The sequence below is a fragment of the Caretta caretta genome, chromosome 28, assembly GCF_965140235.1.
Source record: "Caretta caretta isolate rCarCar2 chromosome 28, rCarCar1.hap1, whole genome shotgun sequence".
In the NCBI taxonomy this organism is placed as follows: Eukaryota; Metazoa; Chordata; order Testudines; family Cheloniidae; genus Caretta; species Caretta caretta.
This window is the reverse complement of record NC_134233.1, coordinates 10,404,908-10,430,425: the sequence shown is the minus strand read 5'-3', so window position 1 is coordinate 10,430,425 and position 25,518 is coordinate 10,404,908. Positions and strand designations below refer to the sequence as shown.

Sequence of the window (25,518 nt, the reverse complement as noted above, 5' to 3'; positions counted from 1 at the left end):
CGTGTACAATTCCCTGGGCCGCTTCCCCACAGCAGCCCCCACTCAGTATCTCCTTCGCTGTTACCTCAGGGCCTCCTTCCTTGCACCTGATGTGGATTTGCACTGCTTGGTTCCTCCAACAGCACGGCTTCCTCCTACAGATCCTGACACATGCACCTCACTGACGAACTGGGAGGCTTTTCACTAGTTCCAGCCAGGCCTTGATGGGCTTCAGGTATTCCAATCAACCTAGCTATCTCCACTGCTTTCTAGAAGGATCTTAATTGGCCCCAGGTGTCCTGATTAACCTGAAACAACTACCATTTGGTTACCACAGTACCAAGGATTTGTTTAGCCTGGGGCTAAAATACCTGTTCCTCACTACTTAACTATAGCCGTCTTGCCTTGCCCCGTCGCAATGTGTGACAAAGGCTTATTGGTGCCAATTGGCAAAGGGGTCACTGGCATTCACAAGCAACTCCTGTCTCAGACCTGACAAATTCACCACACCTAGGACCCAGAGCAGGGGTGGTGGAATCTTCCTTACAGTGGGGGGGCCACCGGTGTCCGAACTGTGACGCCCCCATGACACCCCTTTCCCCCCAGCCCTCACTCACTCCGCCCCTTCTCCCTAAGGCCCCAATCTCACACCGCCCCTTCTCCCTGATGCCACCTCTCCCTCCGAGGCCACACCCACAGAACGCCTCTTCCCCCAAGGCTCCTCCTGGTTCCCCGCACCGTCGTCCGTTCTTAGGGCTGCTAAAAAGTGCTGGGCCCATGGCCCTCTAAACCCCCCTCGTCCTGCACCCTGACACACAGCCAGGCAGGCAGCAGTGTGTGTGAGTGTGTGCATATGACAGAGATTGCTGGGCTGTGCTGAGCCAGTGCGGGAAGTGGGGGCTGATGTTGGGGCTGTCCCGCTCCCCCTGACTCAAGACTGGGGTGTCCCACTCCCCCTGACTCAGGACTGGGGTGTCCCGCTCTCCCTGACTCAAGACTGGGGTGTCCCACTCCCCCTGACTCAGGACTGGGGTATCCCGCTCTCCCTGACTCAGGACTGGTTGCTTCCAGCAGCTGTCTGAACTTAGGGACAGCGTGCCAACACACTCACTCTTCCACAACACACACGCTCCCCGAACACACACACTGTCTGTCCCCAACACACACACACTCTCTGCCCACCACGCCCACGGCAGCTGAAAAGCAGCTGGCAATCGAGTCGGATGCCCATGGAACAATGGGATAGAGAAACCTGCCTCGTGCGGCTGCCCACGAGGCATTGCAAACCCTTCCCAAAGCACCCTGCGGCCAGTTGCACAGTGGTATAGCGTCCCACAGTGGGATAGCATCCCACAATGCACTGCTCTCTGTGGCGATCCAAGAGCTGCTAGCCTGGATGTGCTCCGGTGACACAAGCAGCCTAGTGTGGACATGCAGCAGCGGCTTAATTAAAACGCTTTAACTAAAGCAGCATAACTCTGTCGTGTAGACGTAGCCTGGCTCCCACTGGGGCCAAGGATGCTCAGGCACTGAAACTGAAGAGCCACAACTTCCTCCGTAGTTGGCAGGGTTCAAACCTGCACAGGGAGACCCCCCCAAGGGGTTTCGAGTCCACCACCTTAACCACTCAGCCACAACTACTTGCTTTATAGAGCGCTCTCACGACATTCTAGTTCTGTTCTCACTGAGTGATCGTTTCCAATTGTTTCCTCAGACCAGCGTCCACAACACACTCACTGCTGTGCTGTTGTGTAAGTGTGCCCAGGGCTGAACAAGAATTCCTGCTCGTTTCCCTTCTGGCTGGAGCATGAGGAGAGTGTGTTTGTGGCCAGTGATGTTGCTGTAGATTGTTGTAAAATTCCTGCCTCGATAATTCAGACAGTCCCTTTCCCGTCATATCCCCAGTACATCAGTGACTGTAATAGCAGGGGGCAGGTTTTCTGTGGGGCACAGAGCTTTGCCAGGGGGTTGGTGTCTCCTTCCTTTCCTCACCCTGGAGGAAACTCAGCTTTTCATTCCATCTTTAATGTGTCATGGAATAACAACAGCAGCATGAAGAAAGAGGTGGGCAGGGTGGGCCTCAGGGGAGGGGCACAGAGGTGCAAGTGGTGGGCAGGGCAGGACGGAGAGGCACGGGTGGCAGGCTGGGTGGGTCTCATGGGTGGGGCTGAGAGGTGGGAGCGGCGGCCATGGTGGGTCTCAGGGGAGGGGTCAGAGAGGTGTGGGTGGCGGGCAGACCTTGGGGTAGGGGGCGGAGAGGAATGAGCAGCCGGCAAGGAGGCCTCGGGGAGAGAGGAGCGAGTGAAAGGTGGACCAGCAGGCCTCAGCCGAAGAGGCAGAGTGGGGTGGGAAGAAGTCCTCCTCTTAACCCAGTGCTATCTACACCGGGATTAGGCTGATATAACTGCATTGCTCAGGGAAGGTAAAATTTTTAACACCCCAAAGTAATGTTGTTACTGACTTAATTTTGTAAGATAGACCTGTCCAAAGAATCACACACACACCTTGGGAGTAAAACTTCACCCGCTTCTCTGCTTTACAGAATCGAAACACAAGAAACACTTGTCAGGGCCCAGTGCAGGTTGGCAGGGCGTCAGGTGTGGGCAGACACCATACGTTAGCAAGAGGAAGGCACCATGGATTAGCTGGTTTAAGGCACCTGTCTTCTAAACAGGAGATCCTGGCTTCAACTCCCAGTAGTGGCTTTTGAGGCACCTGGTACTGGCTGCTATCAGAAGACAAATAACAGAGTTAGATGGACGTTTGGTCTAGCCCAGTGTAGCCGTTCTTGTTGTTTAAATTACACTCAGAGGCACTGATAATAGAGTGACTGAAAGTTTGGGTGTTAAGAGCTGATAGGTCAGCGGTGCGGTCCCCTTGCAGATGACCCCCTCCCTCTCGGAGAAGGGCAGGTCCGAGCTCTCACACCAAGTGGCTCATTGGGGCTGCCAGAATCTGTGGGTGGCTCATTCAGTTTATGGCGAGGGTTGAGTCCTGCTTTGTGCACCGTGTCTGAGAATGAAAATCCTAAACCTCCCTTTGAAATAACGAATACAGCAGGACCTGTTTTGTCACTGCCCCGAAACAGACAGAGAAATGGAGAAATGCCATTGAGTCCAGGGGAATACTTCACTGCGGTTTTACCTTTTTCACTTCCAAACTCCCGCCCAACCTTCTGGGATCCTAGAGCAGGGTCCTGAGCCTGAGCCGAGACACGTACCCTGCAACTTTACAGCCCAAGCCGCTGTCCTGGATTAATGTGACACGGGCCAGCCGTGGGTGATTCATTGAACTGTAGACGTATCCTAATGTTATGTCTATACTGCCATTAAAACACCCAGGGCACCTGTCCCAGAGCCCGGGGCAGTTGACTCAGGCTTCTGGGGCTGGGGCTGCAGGGCTATAAAATGACAGTGGAGACAGATGGCCCAGTAAAGGTATCCACGCTCCCAAGGACTCTCCCAGGAACCGTGTACAATGCAGACTCCTTCGAGACAGCCCAGAGACAATGGACACTGCTTGACTCACATCAAGGCAGCGGAACTTCCTAGCAAGTTGGAAGAGGGGAAGAGACGTCATGACTTGGCCTCACTCCCACTCTGCTCAACACCTGGCAACACATCTGGAGGACAAAGACTGAACTGAAATAATTCAGAGATCAGAAGAGAATAATAATAATCCATTCAAATGAAAGTCCCCAAACAGACTAGAATTGGTTTCCCAACAGAAAATTTTCAATTTTGTTTTCCCAGTCAGACCTCGCCAAGGGAAGCAGAGAGAAAATGTTTGAGTTGCTTCCTCCAGAGCACCTTGACCTAGACACGCTAGCTGTGGGTCACTGTCGTGGCTGAGGTGGGGGCATTTTAATTATTTGGGCTGGTCTCAGGGTGTTTGGGGGACATTATGAGGCTGTTACCTTTTGAGATAAATACTAAGAAACAAAGAACTCTTTGAGAAATCTGGGATTTAGACATGTTTTATTGACAGCAAGGGAGGTCTGAGTTCCTGAGAAGGTTTTTGTTTACAGGAAGTAATGTGGCTTGTACCAAAGGGGAGATGGTTGTTTGTGAAGGAGGGGAGAAGACAAAATGCACACAATGAGGATGGGATTCAAACCCATGCATGCAAAGCACAATAGCAGCCCACCACTTTCACCACTTGGCCACCTCATATGAGCTGCCAAAGAAGGGACAGGAGGAGAAATCTAAGGCCAGCAGAGGTAGGAACAATAAGGAGTTTTTAAATACGAAGTGTAAGGAAGGCCTGAATGACCTCCCCCCTCACATCTAGTGATGAGCTGGGGGAAAGACTTCAGGAACAGACCGTGTTTACATAGACAGGCCTCCTCTGCCTAGGTATGCAGCAAGTATCCTTTGAATAAAAAAACAAACAAACAAAATATAAAGGTAATTTTTTGGTTTTCCTGCAGTCAGCCAAAAAAAATGTGAAAAGAAAGGGGCATTTTTAAGCAATCATCTGTCCCCATCCAGGGGCTGGGGAATGCTTATTTTCTTTTTCAGACACTTTCTGGGCAAGCTGGTGCCAGTGGAAGAAAACCCAGAACGCCGTGGGTCCCCTGTCGCAACAAAACATTGTGTTCTGTGTTTGTCTTGTTGTTCCTGTTATTTTGGTGGATATTGTAAATTCTTCAGGCGTGACACCCCCTTTTAATTGGGCATGTCGTGCTGCCCCTTTCGGGGCCAAGGGAAAATGTACCCTAATTCAACCTCTTCCACCCTCTACTCCGCCACCTCCCTCCAAATTCTCTGTGACACCCCCATCCCCACGGTGGCCTACCCCCATCCAGAGACCTGTGGTTCTTAATGCAACTGGTTTACAAATGACTATCGCTCTGTTCCCCACTGACTGGTCTCTCAGTACAACATTTGATAACTGTTCTGTTTACCAAAGTAGGTGAAAGAATGTTGCTGTGAGTAATTTCAAACTCATTTGAATTGGATGGAGGGGAAATAAACAAGAACATCCGAAAATGGCGAGCCCCCACAAATTACCTCTGGGAAGGCTGAAACTCACTGCAGGAAGCTGACTCAGTGTCTCGAATCCAACGCTTGGAATGTGCCTGGGGCTACTGGACGGAGTGGGATTACGTCAGGGATTTGAATCATAGACTCAAAGAATCATAGCATAACGGAGTTGGAAGGGACCTCTGGAGGCCATCTAGTCCAACCCCCTGCCCAGAGCAGGACCAATCCCCACTAAATCATCCCAGCCAGGGCTTTCTCAAGCCTGACCTTAAAAACCTCTAAGGAAGGAGATTCTACCACCTCCCTAGGTAATGCAGTCCAGTGTTTCACCACCCTCTTAGTGAAAAAGTTTTTCCTAATATCCAACCTAAACCTCCCCCACTGCAACTTGAGACCATTCCTCCTTGTCCTGTCATCTGCTATCACTGAGAATAGTCTAGATCCATCCTCTTTGGGTCCACCTTTCAGGTAGTTAAAAGCAGCTATCAAATCCCCCCTCATTCTTCTTTTCCGTAGACTAAACAATCCCAGTTCCCGCAGCCTCTCCTCATAACTCATGTGTTCCAGTCCCCTAATCATTTTTGTTGCCCTTCGCTGGACTCTCTCCAATTTTTCCACATCTTTCTTGTAGCATGGGGCCCAAAACTGGACACAGTACTCCAGAAGAGGCCTCACCAATGTCGAATAGAGGGGAACGATCACGTCCCTTGATCTGCTGGCAATGCCCCTACTTATACAGCCCAAAATGCCATTGGCTTTCTTGGCAACAAGGGCACACTGTTGACTCATATCCAGCTTCTCATCCACTGTCACCCCTAGGTCCTTTTCTGCAGAACTGCTGCCAAGCCATTCAGTCCGTAGTCTGTAGCGGTGCATTGGATTTTTCTGTCCTAAGTGCAGGACTCTGCACTTGTCCTTGTTGAACCTCATCAGATTTCTTTTGGCCCAATCCTCTCATTTGTCTAAGTCCCTCTCTTTCCGATCCCTACCCTCCAGCGTATCTACCACTCCTCCCAGTTTAGTGTCATCCGCAAACTTGCTGAGGGTGCAATCCAAACCATCCTCCAGATCATTAATGAAGATATTGAACAAAACCTGCCCCAGGACCGACCCTTGGGGCACTCCGCTAGATACCGGCTGCCAACTAGACATGGAGCCATTGATCACTACCCATTGAGCCCGACAATCTAGCCAAATTTCTACCCACCTTCTAGTGCATCCATCCAGCCCATACTTCTTTAACTTGCTGACAAGAATACTGTGGGAGACCGTGTCAAAAGCTTTGCTAAAGTCGAGGAATAACACGTCCACTGCTTTCCCTTCGTCCACAGAACCAGTTATCTCATCATAGAAGGCAATTAGATTAGTCAGGCATGACTTTCCCTTGGTGAATCCATGCTGACTGTTCCTGATCACTTTCCTCTCCTCTAAGTGCTTCAGAATTGATTTCTTGAGGACATGCTCCATGATTTTTCCGGGGACTGAGGTGAGGCTGACTGGCCTGTAGTTCCCAGGATCCTCCTTCTTCCCTTTTTTAAAGATGGGTACTACATTAGCCTTTTTCCAATCTTCCGGGACTTCGCCCGATCACCATGAGTTTTCCAAGATAATGGCCAATGGCTCCGCAATCACATCCGCCAACTCCTTTAGCACTCTCGGATGCAACGCATCTGGCCTCATGGACTTGTGCATGTCCAGCTTTTCTAAATAGTCCCGAACCACTTCTTTCTCCACAGAGGGGTGGTCACCTCCTCCCCATGCTGTGCTGCCCAGTGCAGCAGTCTGGGAGCTGACCTTGTTTGTGAAGACAGAGGCAAAAAAAGCATTGAGTACATTAGCTTTTTCCACATCCTCTGTCACCAGGTTGCCTCCCTCATTTAGTAAGGGGCCCACACTTTCCTTGGCTTTCTTCTTATTGCCAGCATACCTGAAGAAACCCTTCTTGATTTGCGCTTAGCTCAACTGATGGTTGGTTGGGAAATAGTATTCTAACCCTCGATCAGGGTTGAAAGGGACCTCAGGAGGTATACAGTCCAACCCCCTGCTCAAAGCAGGACCAACCCCAACTAAATCATCCCAGCCAGGGCTTTGTCAAGCCAGGCCATATAAACCTCTAAGGATAGAGATTCCTCACCTCCCTAGGTAACCCTTTCCAGTCTTCACCACCCTCCTAGGGAAATCGTGTTTCCTAATATCCAACCTAGACCTCTCCCACTGCATCTTGAGACCATTACTCCTTTTTCTGTCATCTGGTACCCCTGAGAACAGGCTAGATCCATCCTCTTTGGAACCTCCTTTCAGGTAGTTGAAAGCAGCTATCAAATCCTTCTCACTCTTCTCTTCTGCAGACGAAATAATCCCAGTTCCCTCAGCCTCTCCTCGTAAGTCATGTGTTCCAGTCCCCTAATCATTTTTGTTGCCCTCCCCTGGACTCTCTCCAATTTGTTTCTGTAGTGGGAGGGGGCTCTGAAAACTGGGCGCAATGCTCCAGATGTGGCCTCATCAGTGCCGAATAGAGGGGAATAATCACTTCCCTCAATCTGCTGGCAATGCTCCTCCTAATGCAGCCCAATATGACCAGTTACCCATATTGAATGCAGGCTCAGCAATATTTGATAAATTGGTTGCTGTCCATTCAGTCGGTTATTTCCTACTTATTCATAACTAATGAAGATGCTCTAAGGGGATGGGAGAGAGCTGTCCCGTCCGTGTAGTTAATCCACCTCCCCAAGAGATGGGAGCTGTGTCAGTGGGAGAAGCTGTGTCGGTGGGTGGGCAAGCTGTGGTGTCTACATGTATAGATAAAGTTTAATCAAACCCCATTTTTAAAACCACCCATGGTCTGGGAATGGAAAAGGAGCTCTCTGAGCAGGGCCTGTCCTTCAAAATCCTTAAGATCACTGACTTGCCTATGCCAATGCCATGGGGGGTGTAGCTCAGTGGTTGAGTGTTTGACTGCAGCTTAAGTAGTCCTTGGTTCAAATCCAAGTGCCCCCTTACAAGCCTGTTCCCTTAACAAAAATAAGCACATTTCCATTATGTTCGGGAGCTCCACTGAATAGGGATGAATGGAAACACTCAGTGTTTTCCTGTGCAAATCCATAGAAACCTAGCAAACAGGTCCCTCATCTGAAATCAGTTCCAATCCTCTGAGTGTCTAGTTTATGTTTTCATCAATGAAACAAAGACACATGAAGGCACATTTGCAGATCCTTGGTCTCCGTGGGCTACAATGTGTAGAAGAACAAGAACCCCATCCCCTTGGGAGGAATGGACTAGTCTGTGTTACATTCCAATGGCAGCTGTTTAAAGGGAACGTGCTTCGAGTTCATGATCACCCGCAGCGTCTCTGTAAGGTTACCAACCACAGAGCCGGTTGTGGCTGCATCTAAGTAACCGCAGAGTTAGTGTAGTACCAGATCGTTAATTGCACAGCGTCACTTTCGGTCTCGTTGATCATTTGGGTAGAAACAGCCATTTCCTGCCTCTCTTTCACACAGAAGGACAATTTTCTTTGTGCAGACGCAGGAACATCAAGATCTTTCTCTGTCCCTTGTGGAAAGCAGAGTGTCAAATTCCAAGGAACCTTTCTCTTCTGCGATGGAAACAATGGAGAAGCAGGGGGCCCTGGGCACCTCCAGCCCTGGCCGGGAGATGGTTCCCTCCCCGCTTTCTTTATGCTGCTGTTGTTATTTCATGGAGTGTCTGGGATGGGGAAAAAGCTGAGTTCACTCCAGGTGGAGGGAAAAAAGGACCCTGAGAATCTCAGGGCCTCAGGGAAAACCTAATCCCTGCTACCGGGATCACTGAGGTGCTGGGGATTTGAGCAGGAAAGGGACTGTGTGAATTGTCCAGGTGGGGAATGAATAACCACCGACAACTAGTTCCACCTCATTAACCACGGACACAGGCTAACGTGCTGCAGATAGAAGGGAAACTGGGAGCAATTCTTTGCTGTCAGCCATGGAAACAGTGACCCGAGTGCACTGCAGTGAATGTGCTGGGGAAAGCTGGACTTTACAGGCAGGTGGAAATAGCAGATCCGAGAAACTCCCCCCCCCCCCCCAACTTCTTCCACCGGGGTGAGGTGTTGAGCGACTCACAGCGCCCCCACCCCCCCAGCGCCGTTACCTTTCAGCAGGGGCTGGCAGCTCCAGCCAGTCAATGCAGGGGAGAGGGCCGAGTGTATCTCTGCACCCTGAGTCCAGGGCAGGCCCTCTCTCTCCCCCACATAGAGAAACTGGCCCTGCTGCAAAGTGACCCCTGAGAACCAGCAACCTCCAGGACAGAGGGTTTGGCCCTCAGAGCAGGGAATGTGTCCCCCAGGCTGCCGTTAGGCCCCTGGAGGCTCTGGAAACAGGAGGGCTCTGAGTGTAACCCATCCCAAACAGCCCCTAGCTCAGTGGCAGAGCGCATGCTTTGCATGTATGAGGCCCTGGGTTCGATCCCCAGCATCTCCAAGTTCTCTTTTCACCCTGCTGCTTTGCTCAGGCCCAGAGGGGATGTGGCCCAGCAGTCTCCCTGCAGGAGTTTCAGTCCTGCTCAGTGCGGGGCAGGTGCCCATTGCACGGAAGGTCTGTGGGGGTTTCTGCTCCTAAGTCACCTTGGTACATTTAAGATTCCCACCCAAGGGGTGGCTTGGGACAGTAGTGGATGAGAAGGGGGAATCCTCCAGCCCTGGAGGGAAAGGTCCCGTCTGCCCAGACTGAGGGGCAAGGAGACGGAGGGGCAGTCAGTGCTCAGAGAGGAGAGAGCTCAGTGATTTACACCCATCAGGGGACACTGTCTTTTTGAGGCGGGTGCAGCTGGCTTGGGATGGTGCTGACGATGGATAGAAAACAGGCTGGAGTCAATGACAGATGGGACACAGAAGGGGAAGGGGAAGGGCATCTCCATAGAAGGTCCTGGGTGCTCAGATACCCCAGGTCTAGGTACCCTGGCCTGTCCCAGAGAGAAAAGACAAAGAGGGGCCCAGCCCCCCGACAGTCATCCCATGGACAAGAATCTGGTTGGGAGTGGGGTGAAGGTTCCTGCTGGACAAAGGGGAGCTGAAGTCCCCCAGCGTCCTGGAATTTAAGCAATGCAAGCTTCAAACCCTGCACGGGTGGGGCCTGAGGGGCACCCGCAGAAGGTTGGGCTGGACAGGGGCGGCAGGTTTCTACAATTTTTGGTGGTTTCCAGAATGGGACCAAGTCCTGCCTCCCCGTCCACCTCCCCCCACATCTGCCTAAGGCTCTGGGAGGGAGTTTGGGTATGGGAGGGAGAGGGAAAGGGGTTGGGCTCTGGGAGGGAGTTTGGTCTGTGGGTTGCGGCAGGGGGTTGGGGTGCAGGAGGGAATGCAGGATGTGGGGTCTGGGCTGGGGCAGGGGGTTGGGGTGCAGGAGCAGGTGTGGGGGCAGGCTCTGGGAGGGAGTTTGGGTGCGTGGTGTGGGCTCTGGGCTGGGGCAGGGCGTTGGGTGCAGGAATGGGTGGGGTGGCCAGGTTCTGGGAGGGAGTTCAGGTGTGGGCTCTGGGCTGGGGGAGGGGGTTGGGGTGCAGGAGAGGGTGCAGGTCGGGCTCTGGGAGGGAGTTTGGGTGTGGGGTGTGGGCTCTGGGCTGGGGGAGGGGGTTGGGGTGCAGGAGAGGGTGCAGGTCGGGCTCTGGGAGGGAGTTGGGTGCAGGGGGTGGGCTCTGGACTGGGGAAGAGGGTTGGGGTGCGAGAGCAGGTGTGGGGGGAGGCCTGTGGGAGGAAGTTTGGGTGCGGGATCTGGGTTGGGGTTGGGGGTTGGGGTGCAGGAGGGGGTGCGGGCGCAGGCTCTGGGAGGAAGTTTGGGTGTGGGGTGTGGGCTCTGGGCTGGGGCATGGGGGTAGGGTGCAGGAGGGAGTGCAGGGGGCGGACTCTGGGAGGGAGTTTGGGTGCAGGGGGTTGGGGTCTGGGCTGGGGCTTGGGGTGCGGGAGAGAGTGAGCGTGCAGCTCTTACCTCAGGCATCTCCCAAAAGCGACCCACACCCCCCTCTGGCAGCAGCTCCTAGGTGGGGGGGTCTCTGCCCATCGCTGCCCACGGACACCACCCCAGCAGCTCCCATTGCCACAGATGGCAGAGTCGGCCCTCGGGGCGGGGGCAGCATGTGGAGATCCCCCCACCCCCGGGGCTGCAGGGACGCGCCAGACGCTTCCGAGACTGGCAGGCCACACGGAGTGTAAGCAGTGTCAGGGTGAGCCTCACCCTGACATCTGGTGCTGAAGTCTGGCAAGTTGTGGAAAAGAACTTCAGGGGCCGATCTCATTTGCATAGGCACACCCACCCCGCCTAGAACGAGGTCATAGCTGCCCAAATGGTCACTTTGGCTGCTGTGGGATCCCCAGTGTCTCTGTTATTGGGGCAGGAAGAATAAATTGTTATTACCCTGATTATGGGAACTGTGCTGGGAACTGTACTTGGCCTTTTGTTATGATGGAGGGACTCACCATCAACTAAGTAGCACTCGCTAGGCAAGGGTCATGGGTTCCAAAACTCTGTGAATTGAGAGAGGGTGCGGACAAGTATTAGTGCTTTGTGGTATGGGTTCCTTGATGAGGGCCTTGCATGTTAATTGTCCTTCCTTTTGTCTCTCCACTGTGGAATCTCAGAGCTAATCTGGGTTCCTTAGGGGTCTTGTTACAGGCTGCTGAGCTCACTTTGGGCTAATGGTGGACCAGCACTGAGGCTCCCCTACTACAAGCTGACTTCACTAAAAAGCTGAACTGACTAAAAGCTGAAATCACTGAGTGTTGTGTTAAGTAGTGGGGGAGCCTGAAAATATATTGTGGAGAAGTTTGTGGGACGGCTGGAGTGCCTCGTGGACTGGCAGGTGGAGCAGTTCATGGGACGGCAGGAGCTGCTGGTGGGCCGCGGAGCAGTTTGTGGGACGGCGGGAGCTGCTGGTGGGCCGCGGAGCGGAGCTGAGCGAAGCAGTTTGTGGGGCGGCTGGTGGAGTGGAGGCCTATGGAGCTGTGGGGCGGTCAGCTTCAGATCATGTAAGGTGCCTTTTACCCCCACCCCCATCTCCACCCAGGTTGGGAGGTAAAGCTCTGCAGATAAACTTTTGAACTTTGGGGCTGCCCTGACCAGGGACAGAGACTTTTGGGTCATTGGACTTTTGGGACTTTGGGTGATTTGGGGTTGCTGGACTCAAGAACCAAAGGGAAAGGGCACGCCCCAATTTGCTTGGGGTGGGTTTGTTTTTTTTGCTCGTGGGTTGTGTTATGAATCCTGTTGGTGTTGTTTCCCCAACATAATGCCACATTGTTTCTCTCTGTTATTAAAAGGCTTTTTGCTACACTCAGACTAGGTGCTTGCGAGAGGGGAAGTATTGCCTCTGGGAGGCGCCCAGCGGGGGTGGTACATATTTGTCCCAGGTCACTGGGTGGGGGCTCGAGCCGGTTTGCATTGTGTTATTGGAATGGATCCCCTAGATATTGAACCCGGCCCTTGTTGCTGCCAACTCTGACGGGCAGAAGGGTTACACGGAGCGAGGGTGGGCAGGAAGCCGCCTTAGCCCCCTTGTGCTGCCGGTGATGGCGGTGGGGGTTCCCGGGCCCTTTTAAATTGCCCGGGGGCAGCAGGCAGGGCTGGGGGAGACACCGGGCCCCGGACTTTGGTGGAGCCAGGCCCCCGTGGTCTTATGTTGCTGGAGCATGGGCACCAGGGGCCCAGATGAGGCGCCTCTCCTGCGGCTGGAGGAGCATGGGTGCTAATCCACGTTTCGGCAGGTTGGTTTTTGGAAGGTTAAATGAAGGCAGCCTCTGCTCTGGGCTCGCCCAGTTTCAGGGCCTGACGCTGCTTTGCACAACGATGAATCTCGGAACAGGCCAGCACTGAAATGACGGCAGAACCTGAGGAAGGAAAAGCCTCTGGGTTCGTCTGTGGGCCTTGATGCCAAACGGGAGCCGTAATTTGACTCGCTTTGTGCCTGCGGCCGGTAAAATGTCAGGACAATGTCGTCCCAGTGATTGTGACACTGGGTTTGAGGCGGCTTTGGTCTTATTAAAATGTAACTAGCATGGAACACTTGTGATTTTAAAGGTGGCTTCCCCAAGCAATCCCAAGTTGTTCTTCCCAGAGCTGGGTGATGGTGGGCAGCAGGGGATCTCCCCAGTTTGCGGGGAAATCTCTCTGGGCCCCACTGTTAGTTCTCCAGCCTTTCTCCCCCTAACCACGCACACCTCTCCCCACCCATTATCAATGCTTTACAGCGACCCCTCCCTCCCCTTATGGGATACAGCCTCTCGGTGACAGAGACTGCCTGGGGCTCCCCTCTGCATGGCCCCAATGGGGAAGGAAAGGGACCGATGGGGGAGGAAGAAGACGGGCAGAAGGAGTCAAATGGGGCTAAACCAGAATAGAGAATAGAGGAGATTTTCTTCCTGTTAAAATGGACTGGAGTCTCATTGCTGGAAAGCCACACCTTGAGTGAGGTTTGAACCGGCAGCCTTTCAATTGCCAGGCAAAGGTGCGAAGCACAGAGACCGATCACGGCCGACTTCCCAACGCTGTCCAAGGAGCCCCTGCAGGGGTGCAAGTGGTTAGTGCAAAGGGCAATGTTGCTGGGGTTGTGAATTCAAGCCTTCCCTGCAGGCCTGGTTTCTATTACCCCATGGAGCTTCCCCAGCTTGCTTGTCCTAATTCACATGGAAAGTGCCATGAGAGGAAGGTCTGAAATGTGGACGTTGGTGCAAAGCTTGGGACCCCCCACCAATGCTGGCCCTAGCTCCGGGTGGGTTGCTCAGGGGCAGGGAGAATTGATTTCTTTGCTGCTGAGAAAGCTGCCAGGACGGGTCTGTGGGCACCAGAGCTCCCCGCTTCTTCCAACACACGCCAGGCTCTGTCACTCCTGGAGGAGGGTCCTATAAGCATTGAGCCTAAAGCTCTTCCAAGCCTTCTTAGCGCAGCGGGCAGCACGTCAGTCTCATAATCTGAAGGTCCTGAGTTCAAGCCTCAGAGAGGGCAACTCTTCTTGCTCCCTGCTTCAGATTTTCTAACGGAAATCGTGGAAAAGGGACTAGAGCTGAGTGGTTTCTCGACACCTCTCCATCCATCTAACACACACCCAGAGACTTTTCTAAGGGTGCGTCTACAGTACGAAATTAGTTCAAAATTATTCGATTCGAAATTTCGGGAGCTATTTTAGACATTCAGGCTTCGGTGTCCCCACTAAAGCGCGTGAATTCGGCAGAGTGCGTCCACAGTACCGAGGCTAGCATCGAACGTCGGAGCAGGTGCACCGTGAGTCGCTATCCCACAGTTCCCGCAGTTCCCGCCGCCCACTGGAATTCGGGGTTACGCTCCCAGTGCACGATGGGGCAAAAACATTCTTGCGGGTGTTTCTGGTGCGTGTCATCAGGAAGCTCTGGCAGACAATCGTTTCACGCCTTTTTGGCATGCAGACGCCATACTGCTTTCAGCAGATGGTGCACCGCTTGCTCTCCTGCAACTATGAATCCGCCTCTCATTTCCTCTCCCCTTCCAATGTAATCTCTACTATCTGCTCTTTCTCTTCCTCATCAAACTCTTCTGCCTCCAACTCTGCTCTCCCGCTGGTGCCACGCTTCCGAGCTTCTCCGGGTTGTCTGTCCTGTGCTCCCGCCTCCGTGAAAGCCACAGAAGACCACCATTTCCCGCCTTTCTTCGGCTACCACAAACCAAACAGCACCTCTTCCCCTGCCACAGTTTTGACCGTTGTAAATACCTTGCGCATTATCCAGCAGTATGTGCAGTCCCTGCAAAACGGGGTGAGGAAACGACGACGGTGCGATTACTATACTGATGAGGACATGGACAAAGATGGCACGGCATGTGGCAATTGGTGCTGCTGGGCCAGGTTCATGCCGTGGCACGCCGAGTCTGGGCCCAGGAAACAAGCACAGATTGCTGGGGCCCCATCGCGTTGCAGGTGTGGGATGATTCCCAGTGGCTGAGAAACTTTTGTATGCATAAGGGCCACTTTCATGGAGCTTTGCGACTTGCTGTCCCCTGCCCTGAAGCGCAAAGACACCAAAATGAGAGCCACCCTCACAGCTGGGAAGTGAGTGGCCATAGCCCTGCGGAAGCTTGCAACGCCCGACATCTAGCGGTCAGTCGGGAATAAGTTTAGAGTGGGCAAATCTTCTGTGGGGCCTGCTGTGATCCAAATAGCCAACACAATCATTGATCAGCTGCTAGCAAGGGTCGTGACTTTGGGAAATGTGCAGATCATTGTGGATGGCTTTAATGCGCTGGGGTTCCCTGACTGCGGCGGGGCGATAGACATAACGCATATCCCTCTCTTGGCCCCGGAACAGCGGGGCGGCCACTACATAAACCGCAAGGGGTACTCTTCCATGGTGCTGCAAGCCCTGGTGGATCACAAGGGACGTGGCGAAAGGGATGCACAAACAATCCAGTTGGGCCATTGCGCACAAGCTCACCCCAAGCAGCTTGGACTCCTGATGACTGTGATGCTGAGGTTCCTTAGACCCCTGTTCATATTTCAGACCCCAGCCGGTGCAGCATCCCTGCCATACCACTCACCATCTGCGCCAGGAGAACCAGCTGGTGGGCTGCATCCACAGGCAGATAGTTTATGCAGCTCCCCTCAGAGCAGCAGCCACAGCTGTGCAGCTAATCCCCACATCTGGTTGCCGGGGATCCAGCTGGATTGTTTGTGCATCCCTTTCAAGACTTGCCGTCAACAACCTGGCAGCCCCCAGCTTTCTCATTGCTCTGTGGTTGTTTGCTCTGTGAAAGGGGCCTCTAGGAATTGGTATTTCCAGAGGCATTAAAGAATCATAAAGGAGAAGGAAAAGTTAATGCCTTAGAAAAGTCTGTGTGTCTGTGTTAGATGGATGGGAGGGTGTCGAGAGCAGAGTGGTTTCTAGTCTTTTTTCTCTGATTTCCAGTGGTAATCAAGGTCGGCCATTGCCAGCAGTTGACAAGAACATGTGAGAACAGTGGGGGCAGGAAATAAACATGGGGAAATAGTTTTACTTTGTGTAATGACCCATCCACTCCCAGTCTTTATTCAAGCCCAAGTTAACTGTATCCAGTTTGCAAATTAATACCAATGATCACTACAAAAGGTTCCCCCCACCCCACCCGGCTCTCCTCCTGGTAATAGCTCACCTTACCTGATCACTCTCGTTACAGTGTGTAGGGTAACCCCCATTGTTTCATGTTCTCTGTGTATAGGAGTCTCCCCACTCTATTTTCCATTGCATGCATCTGATGAAGTGAACTGTAGCTCACGAAAGCTTATGCTCCAATAAATTTGTTCGTCTCTCAGGTGCCACAAGTCCTCCTGTTCTTACTCATGGTGTTGTATCCCCATAGTGTGGCCGTTTGGTGTCAGTCCTTTTAAATAAACAATGAGTTTTTTTCATAGAAACCATATTTTCCTCATACAGACACAGGAGTAGATTAATCTACAAAGGGAAGGTGATTCCAAGGCAGTTGCGGAGGGAGAAGGGAATGTTTTCAGCATCACTAAATTATTGTGTTGTACCTCACACACACACAGAGTGACAATAAACTCAATTAACTGAGCTACCAACACACTGTACAGGAATGAAATAAACAACTTTATGTTCAAGGAGTTCGGTGCATTTAAATAATATTAAAAATATGTTTTGAGCAACGCATGGAAAATTCATTGTATTGTACGACCCACTTGATATAGTGAATACACCACATAATATTTAATGAAGTTAAGAACCATGTGCTTATAAATTAACATGTTGTGCCATTTACACACGCACAAGACCTAGAAAAAACTGAATTATTTGAGCTTCCAACATTTCCACTTTCTCACAGCATGTTAGACCCCCTGCTTTAAATGAAATATGTCTAAAGGCCAGATGTATGAAAGAATTGTCTCGTTCTGTATTTCTTAGCTTTTATCTCAAAAGATAATAGCCTCATAATCTCCCCCAAACACCCTGGGACCTCTGCAAATTATTAAAATGCCCCTGTTCTCAGCAAGGCCACGACAGTGACCCACAGCTAGAGTGTCTAGGCCAAGCGTTCTGAAGGAGGCAAGTCAAAGATTTTCTCTCTGCTTCCCTTGGCAAGGTCTGAGTGGGAAAACAAAATCCCCCACATGGAAAGTTTTCTGCTGAGAAACCAATACTAGTCTGTTTGGGGACTTTGATTTGAATGGATTATTATTATTCTCTTCTGATCTCTGAATTATTTCAGTTCAGTCTTTGTCCTCCAGATGAGTTGCAAGGTGTTGAATTGCAGGGGAGAGAGGCCAAGTCATGACGTCTCTTCCCCTCTTTCATAGTTTCTTCCAACTTCTTAGGAAGTTCCTCTGCTATGATGTGAGTCAAGCAGTGTCCATTGTCTCTGGGCTGTCTCGGAGGAGTCCGCATTGTACACGGTTCCTGGGAGAGTCCTTGGGAGCGTGGATACCTTCACCGGGCCAGCAGCGAGTCTGGCTCCTCCAGCGTCACACCGGAATGGCCGTGGCCATTTCCCAGCCTCATCACATATTTCAGTGACGCACCCAGAGCAAAACTCCACCACTTCCCAGACAAGGCTAGCACACACCATCCACCCAGGTGTTAGCCTTCAACAGATCACGACTTTTACAATGATAGCTCACCAGGCCGACTCTGTACAAATCGTACCTTAATTCTATGAGAGTGGTGACTATGGGGCTTCCAGGGCGCTGCTTTGAGCACAGCCTGCCACCCCTGGGCTGACACTGCAATGGAGACGTCCCCGTAGATTCCCTCTCTCCCGGGATAAAGATGGCAGCAGGGCTGGCCTGGGTCACCTGACGTGGGCTTCTGGAGCTCAAGCTGTGGGGCTGAAAAGTGGGGTGCAGATACTGGTGTTCCTGCTGAAGCCTGGGTTTGGAAACCCTCACCCCTCATGGGACCTCAGAGATTGAGCTCAACCCCATCTGTCTCCACTGTCATTTTATAGCCCTGCAGCTGCAGCCCCAGAAGCCTGAGTCAGCTGCCCCAGGATCTGAGACAGGTGCCCTGGGTGTTTTAATCGCTGTGGAGACATAACGTTGGGATATGTCTACAGTGCAATGAATCACCCATGGCTGGCTGGTGTCACATTAATCAGGGTCATGTGGCTTGGGCTGAAAAGTTGCAGTGTACAAATACAAAGAAACAAGAGCAAAAACCGGTTGCCTTTATAGCTAGATAGCTATAGATACATGGCAAATAGCAACAAGAATCAGCGTAGAGCTGGATCAAAAAAACCGAAAGATTAATCTTTGCTCTACAAATAATAACTACTGATAAATGGTAATATAAAAAAGGACCTGGAATTCCTTCATAATTTGACGGTTCTTGGAAGTTCCAGGCATATTGGCTAGAATTTTCGAGACACAGATTGTCAGAAAAACGTTAACACGCTGAGTGCTCCACCTGAAACAACAGCAAATACTGTTGCCTAGATAGATAGATACATTGCAAAGAGCAACAAGAATCAATGTGGAGCTGAATCTGCAAAAGGGAAAGATTAATCTTGCAATACAAATAATAATGTATTAATTAGTATTATTATTTATTTATTATTATGTCATAAAGGACCATGAATTCCTTCATACCTTTATCATCCTCAGGATGTTGCTGTGAATTCAGAGACATGATTGTTTTCTGTAGCAGCCGTTGCAGTTTCAAAAGGAAATGCAGGCAGAAAACGAAGCAGAGAGGGTTGTGATGGGGCACATGAAAGGAGAGGAGGCTTGTTCCTCTTGAGTTTTCTTTCCATTGCTCTCGTGATCCTGATGGAGGAAGCGGAAGCTTAATTTGAGTTTGTCCCCACTCGTCTCCTTCTGTCGGCGGAGTGTGTCTTCACCAGCCACCTGGGCTTCTTGACTGCCTGCTCCCAGCCAGGAGTGGGGGCGGGGGCCAAGGGCCCAGGCTTCTCGGCTCCCTGCGCTGGGAGCCAGGAGCTTTCGTGCAGCAGCCCCGCGAGGAGCCAGGCAGGTGCAGCCCCGCTGGGATCAGGGAGCGGAGGGCAGCCATGAAGGGAGCCAGCCAGAAGCCATGACATTGGCAAGACAGCCAGCAGCCCCTGTGAATAAGGCAGTGTCTACACAGACACTGTGTTGTCCTAACGACCCCAACGTAATCCCCGTGCCTCTTGAGGAGCTGGAGTTACTATGTGGGTGTAGCAGGGCACTTACATGGATGGGACAAGGCTGTAGTGTGCACCGTGAGGTAATTAGGACAACGTAAAATGCTGTCGGCGGGCCTAACTGTGTAGTGTAGCCCAGGTTTTAATCTCCTGCTGATGGCTTATATGCTGGGTGCCTTGTTTCCTTTGCTTAGGAGTGCTTGTTCTCACACCTATCTCCTCGCTTTCCATTCCAGTTCAGGGAAGGAGAGAATAAACAAGTCTTCAGGTATGAAAAGGCAAAACATTTCTACATGACCCTTCGCAGTCAGTGAAACCTGTGGTGGGAAACGTGCCCTCGATTTTACTGCATTTTGGTTTCTTGTCTTGTTGGTTGCTCCCGAGGAGCTGGCAGGGAAATGTCCATGGAGAAGTGGAGTGGATGTGAGGTTTCTTGCTTATGAGATTTGCCTGCGTTTTGGCCTCATTGTGAGAAGGGCAAATTGGATGAGACATTGCACCTTTTCTGATGCCTGTCTGAGTTTGGAAAGTAAGTTCTTTGTTGTCGTGTTCTTCAAAAGGGAACTGAGGGAGCGGATATACACTGGCAGCTGAGAAAGCCTCAGAAGGGGACATCCAAAGCTGGGGCCAATTCGTTTCTGCAATTGATTGTAGTGTAGTGTGGTGGTGATCATGTTTGCTTGACACACAAAATATCCCTGGTTTAAAACTAGGCAGAAACAGTGCCTTTTCCCCCAACTGATCACTTTTGGTCTTCCTCCATTCCAAGCCCTTTGCTGAAATACACCCGTATTTCCCACACTTTTTGTTCCTTTTTCTTTCCTTTGACGATATTTTAGGGTTGTAATTTAATGGCCACACAATTTTGCTCATGAATTAAAGTTTAACACAACATTTGACAGCCTTTTCCCATGCCCTCTTTTCTGTCACTTACAGAAGTTTACTTATGGGAATAGTCACTGATTTATTGCACTGAACATTTCAAAGGAAAGGTCAGAATCATTTACCTTGGATTCACTTTCCTTACTTCTTTCTAATTCTTTCTCCCACGTAGATGGGGAAATCTGTGTTGGAACAATTTAGCTTACCACTCTCTCTTTCTAGACGGAAGCTGACACAGTTTAAAACTTCCCAATTTGCAAATATCTATGTGAAAATATTTTCTAAACCAATGCAGAGATCCTGGGCAGGGCTAGGGGTGAGGCAGATTAATAATTGGCTGTTCTTTATTTTGGTGCTTGCTAATTGGCCATTTGGAATTTTAATACAGGATGGCATTACAGCCGAAAGATAATCTCAACATGTGGAGAAGAAACGGTTATACGGGCTAATAAATAATTTCTTGGTGTCACACCAAAAGTGATGCATTCCAGTGTGAAAGAAGAACTAATTCATGTCTTATGAGCATTTGCTATGTAGTTGTAGCCATGCATGTCCCAGAAAAGCTTGTCTTTGTCCCCAACAGAAGCTGGCCCAGTCAAAGATATTATCTCACCCACCTGCGTGTTTGCTCGCCACACTACCTGAGACAAGCGGAAAGAGACTCAAAGCAGAGAAAAGGGAACAAAGAAGTTGAATTCCTAGCTGAAAAATGGGCCCCTTTGTCAGCTGGAGGCAATCTCAGACGATTCTGGGACCTCTTGTGGCTATTGCTGGTTTTTAAAAAAGCCAGGTGTTATTTAGACAATATCGCTTCCAGTATATCCACTGAAGCAGATTTATGCTTCACGATTGCTGTGTATCCAAAGAGATTCATTCAATTCGGCACACAAGTGAATAGAGATGGGCAGCTGGAGTCAGCCAGTTCGCCCCCATCTCAAAGTCTTTGGTTTTTAAAAATGCCCCTTTTTGTGTTTATAAGGGACAGGGCACAAAATGGCCAGATGATAATAAGCTATTGGGGTGAAAGTTCTGAGGTTTTTTTAATTTGCAGTGAAGACTGAATGGAGAATTGTGTCGAGAAGTTTCTTTCCCTGACTGAGGATGGAACCAAGGCAGCATCAACGAGACTCCTAACCAGTAGACCAAGGGTACTCAACAGGTGTACCACGGGCCAACTCTAGACAGCCAGAAATTTTTAATGGACCCTGAAATCTTTTTATGTACTTATTATGATGATTTTTTAAAATTATTTTCTCTGCAGTCTGGACCTTGATTATATCTCGACCAAGGAATTCAGACCTTGACAAAAAATAATTGACTACCCCTGTAGTAGACCGTAAGGGGGGGGCAATGTAGGGTTTTTTGGTTCAGCTCCTCTATGCTTTCTAAGGCTCCTTTCTCTCCAGTTTAGGAAATGGTCCATTCCCCATTTCAGAGGGGACAAGAACAGAGAGTGAAGGAACCCCTGTGCTCATAACCTGAGCTCAAGGAAAAGCGTTGAAACAAGCTCAAATTATGCTTTAGGTTCCTCCATCAGAATCCCAAGAGCAACACAAAAGAGGAACAATCCTCCTCTGCTTTCATTTACCCCACCGCATCCCTCTCCGCTTCTTCTTCCGCCTACCTAGTGGCTTGTCCAGGGAAACCACTCCGCTGGTTATAATTTTGGCATAGAAAGCCAGGGAGGGGATTTGCTTCCACTTGACGTGAGCAGATAGCATTCTGACTCAGTGTCTATAATCAGGTTTCCCAGCTTCGGCTGCCCCCGGTTTGTTACCTCTGCGCAGGCAGGAAGCAGCCAAAGTGCTGACCCTCGCGTCACATGGGCTCTGGTGTCATGATGTTTTGTAGAGCATTGGCGAGTCCATGTTTTATCTCTTTGTCCTCCTCGGTAAGCCGGACCCTTCCCCACAAATAGTTTCCTCTGACGCTGGAGGGATCGAAGTACCTGCAGGTTTCCTTCACTCAGCTTTATTTTCCTGCATTTCTTGTGTCTTGTATTGCTGTGCCAGGGAGCTGGCAGGGAAATGCCCATGGGAAAGTGAAGTCAAAGTGAGCTTTCTTGGTTTGGCGCTTTCCTGCGTTTTGTCTCCTGGTGAGAAGGGGAAACTGGAGGAGCTATCGTAGCGTTTCTGACGGATATCTGAGGTAAAAAAGAAGCCATTGGTGTTCTTTGTGCTCCTGTTCTTCAAAGAGAAACGGTGAAATAGCTGACGCAGTGGCTACTGAGAAAGCTCAACTAAACAGGCGAAAAGCTCGCCACGACTGGTTTTTGCAGTGTAGGTTATTACCACGTTCGCTTCAGGCATGAAAGGCCTCCGGGTCATCGGGCAGAAACAGTGTCTTGTTTTGCTTCTGATTATTTTTCTTTTCATTCCCTTCAAGTCGTTTATCAAGCTTTCTTCCTCATTATTTTTTCCTTTCATGAAACTTTAGGGTCGGAAGGTGGGGATTACTCTGAATTTTGAGGGAAGGAATAGACCGTAAGTTTGGAGATTGCCAGCTACTTAACAAATATGAGCCTTGAAGAATCCCAACCCTTTGTCCTCTCCCTGGAGATTTGGAGCTCTCACTGCCATGGCCTGGGTTCAAGTCCCGGTCAGGGAAAAGTGACTTTACATCAAAACACCTTAATTGAGGGGGGAGGGATAGCTCAGTGGTTTGAGCATTGGCCTTCTAAACCCAGGGTTGTGAGCTCCATCCTTGAGGGGGCCATCTGGGGCAAAGATTGGGGATTGGTCCTGCTTTGAGCAGGGGGTTTGACGAGAGGACTTCCTCAGGTCCCTTCCAACCCTAATCTTCTATGATTTAGCTCCCAGAAAGCGGTTTCCCCTCTTTCATTTCTTTTGAGATAACTACAAGCAGCCTCATGTCCCCTTTTCATGTCAGAAACGTCTATTGACTGATGATCACATTTCCTCTCCTTTCCTGTCTAGGCAGGGTCGGGGTGTGAGGAATGAGAAAAGAACAAATGGAAATTTCCAAGCCAGCCTTTTAACAGACAACTTCACATTTCATTAGAAATAACACTGATTTCCTTTCAGAGTGGTAGCCGTGTTAGTCAGCAAAAACAATGAGGAGGACTTGTGGCACCTTGGAGACTAACAAATTTATTTGGGCGTAATCTTTCCTGGGCTAAAACCCACTTCATCACATGCATGGAGTGGAAAATACAGCAGGAAGAGATATATACAGAGTCCATGAAAAGATGGGGGTTGCCTTAAAATCATAGAAGATCAGGGTTGGAAGGGACCTCAGGAGGTCATCTAGTCCAATCCACTGCTCAAGGCAGGACCAATCCCCAATTTTTGCCCCAGATCCCTAAATGGCCCCCTCAAGGATTGAACTCACAGAGAACTCTTTGAAATGGGCCAGCCTGATTACCACTACAAAAAGTGATTTTTCCTCCTGCTGATAGTAGCCCATGACATGCTAATGAAGAAATAGCTGTGATTTAAAATCTCCACTCAGAAATGGTGAACAACAGCAGAACCCAAAGTAACTGAAGGAAGGGCAGATGATCACAGTTAGTTCATTGTTTAAGTCAATATTGTCTGAGATGTTCTGGGGAGAGAATTCCACGGTAAATGATTTTGTAGTTTTGCAGGACATCACACCCCCTGGGGAGAAGCTCCTGAAAGAAAATGTGGCCCCAGGAGTGTCAGAGAAGGGAATCACTCTTTGCCTTACAAGGTGGGTGAGGGAAACCTGCAGGGACTTAGATTCCTCCAGAGTCTGATGAAACCATTGGTGGGGAAAGTCTGGGGAAGCTGACTAGGACAAGGAGAGGTAAAAAGGGCTTGCAGCTCTTGTGCAATCCCCATGCTCCCAGCAGAAGGGTCCAGGGGGTTCAGCACTTTGGCTGCTTGTTGAGGACACAGAATTCAGAAGATGGCAAAACTCAGAGCCCTGTTACATGGAGACATAATGCAATCAGCTCACACCGAGGGAGAGCCAACTCCCTCCCTTGCTCTCTATGCCAAAGTTCCTATCAGCTCAATGTCCTTCCCAGAAGAAGGCCCAGGTCGGCTGCTGAGAGGGTTGCAATGGGGTGAATGAAGGCAGAGGAGGATTGTTCCTCCTGGGTTTTCTTTGTGTTGCTCTGTGATCCTAGTGGAGGAAACTGACGCAGCACTTGAGTTTGTTTCAGTGGCTTGGGTTGGGCTCAGGTTGTGACCCTGAGCACAGGGGTTCCTGCCCGCTCTGCTCTTAGCCGCTCAGGGAATGGACAAAGAAGCAGTTTCAGAAATTGGACAGAAAATAGCCTAAGAAAGTGTAGCACAGCTGAGAAGAACAGCATTATCCTCCTCTCCCTGGTGGTCTAGTGGTTAGGATTTGGCACTCTCACTGCCACGGCCTGGGTTCAATTCCCAGTCAGGGAAAAGTGACTTTACAGCAAAACACCTTAATTTATTCTTCACTTGCAATTTTAACAAATTGATGGTTTTTCCCTGATTCCCCCATCTTCTACGTGATCTTGGCAAGGGCTTTGGAGACCATATCAAAATCAAAGCTTCCCACTGACTAGGAGCAGAATGTGGGCATGTTTCCACTGTGCACCTAGATGTCCACAAATAGACAGGTGCAAATTAGTCACAAAGAGCTCAGAAAAGGTTTAGGGGATGACAATCTCACTCCCTAAGTACCTACATGGGGAACAATACTTACGAACAGGCTCTTCAATCTAACAGACAAATGTATAATGTGAGCCAATGGCTGGAAGTGAAGCTAGACACATTCAGATTGGAAATAAGGCGTGCTTTCTGACAGGGAAGGGAATTAACCATTGAAAATCTTACCCAGAGTCCTGGTGGAGTCTCCATTCCTGGAAATTTTCAAATCAATATTGGATCTATTTTTTTTTAAACAGATCTGTTCTAGTTGAAAAGGAATTCTTCGGGGGCAGGGGTCGGGCCCGTGCTAGACAGGAGGTCAGACTGGGTGTTTAGGAAGACCCCTTGTGGTTTTAAAATATGGGAAACAAACCCTTAAATGACAAACGCTTTATTCTGTGAACCAAAAAGAAGTGCTTCCCCTGGCTCTTTTTCTCATTTTGTAAACAAGGGCTTGGAATTTCAACCCTCAGTGAAGCTTTGCCTTTAAACTGAATTAGGTGAATTTTCCAGCTCTTGATCCTCTGAGTCTAAGGAAGAATCCCTGAAAAGCAGGTGAGGTTTCAGTTCAGAATTTCATAGGTTAATTTGATGCCATCCAAGAGTGAACCCTTAGGTAGGGAACAAGTGAGAATTTGTTGACCGAGAAAAATTCCTGGTGAAAATTGGCAAAGCTGTGGATATTTTTAAACATTCCAGTGAATTTACACATGAAGATACAAACAGAGAGAGAAACACAGAGAGAGAAAGAGAAAATCACACACTGCACAGGCCCATGCAGGCATTAACAAAAATCAGACCCACACACAAATCCACATAGCACACAGAGAATCAGAATAACAGATTCAGAGCAGGCTGCACATCGGGGACAGGAGGACGGTGAAGAAATTTGGCATCATGTGACCTCCAGAAGAAGAATGGGGAGCGTCCAGGTACCAGCAATGCCGGTACAGGTAAGTA

General features: G+C 50.2%; 3 non-coding genes across 3 annotated transcripts; all 3 read left to right on the top strand.

Moving 5' to 3' along the window:
* Positions 1–7,889: 7,889 nt before the first annotated feature.
* Positions 7,890–7,961, top strand: TRNAC-GCA (transfer RNA cysteine (anticodon GCA)). Its single transcript has one exon. It is a non-coding gene; the product is annotated as a tRNA-Cys (tRNA).
* Positions 7,962–13,860: 5,899 nt separating this feature from the next.
* Positions 13,861–13,933, top strand: TRNAM-CAU (transfer RNA methionine (anticodon CAU)). Its single transcript has one exon. It is a non-coding gene; the product is annotated as a tRNA-Met (tRNA).
* A 10,322-nt stretch (positions 13,934–24,255) lies between these two features.
* Positions 24,256–24,327, top strand: TRNAE-CUC (transfer RNA glutamic acid (anticodon CUC)). The gene has a single exon. It is a non-coding gene; the product is annotated as a tRNA-Glu (tRNA).
* The last annotated feature ends 1,191 nt before the right edge of the window (positions 24,328–25,518 follow it).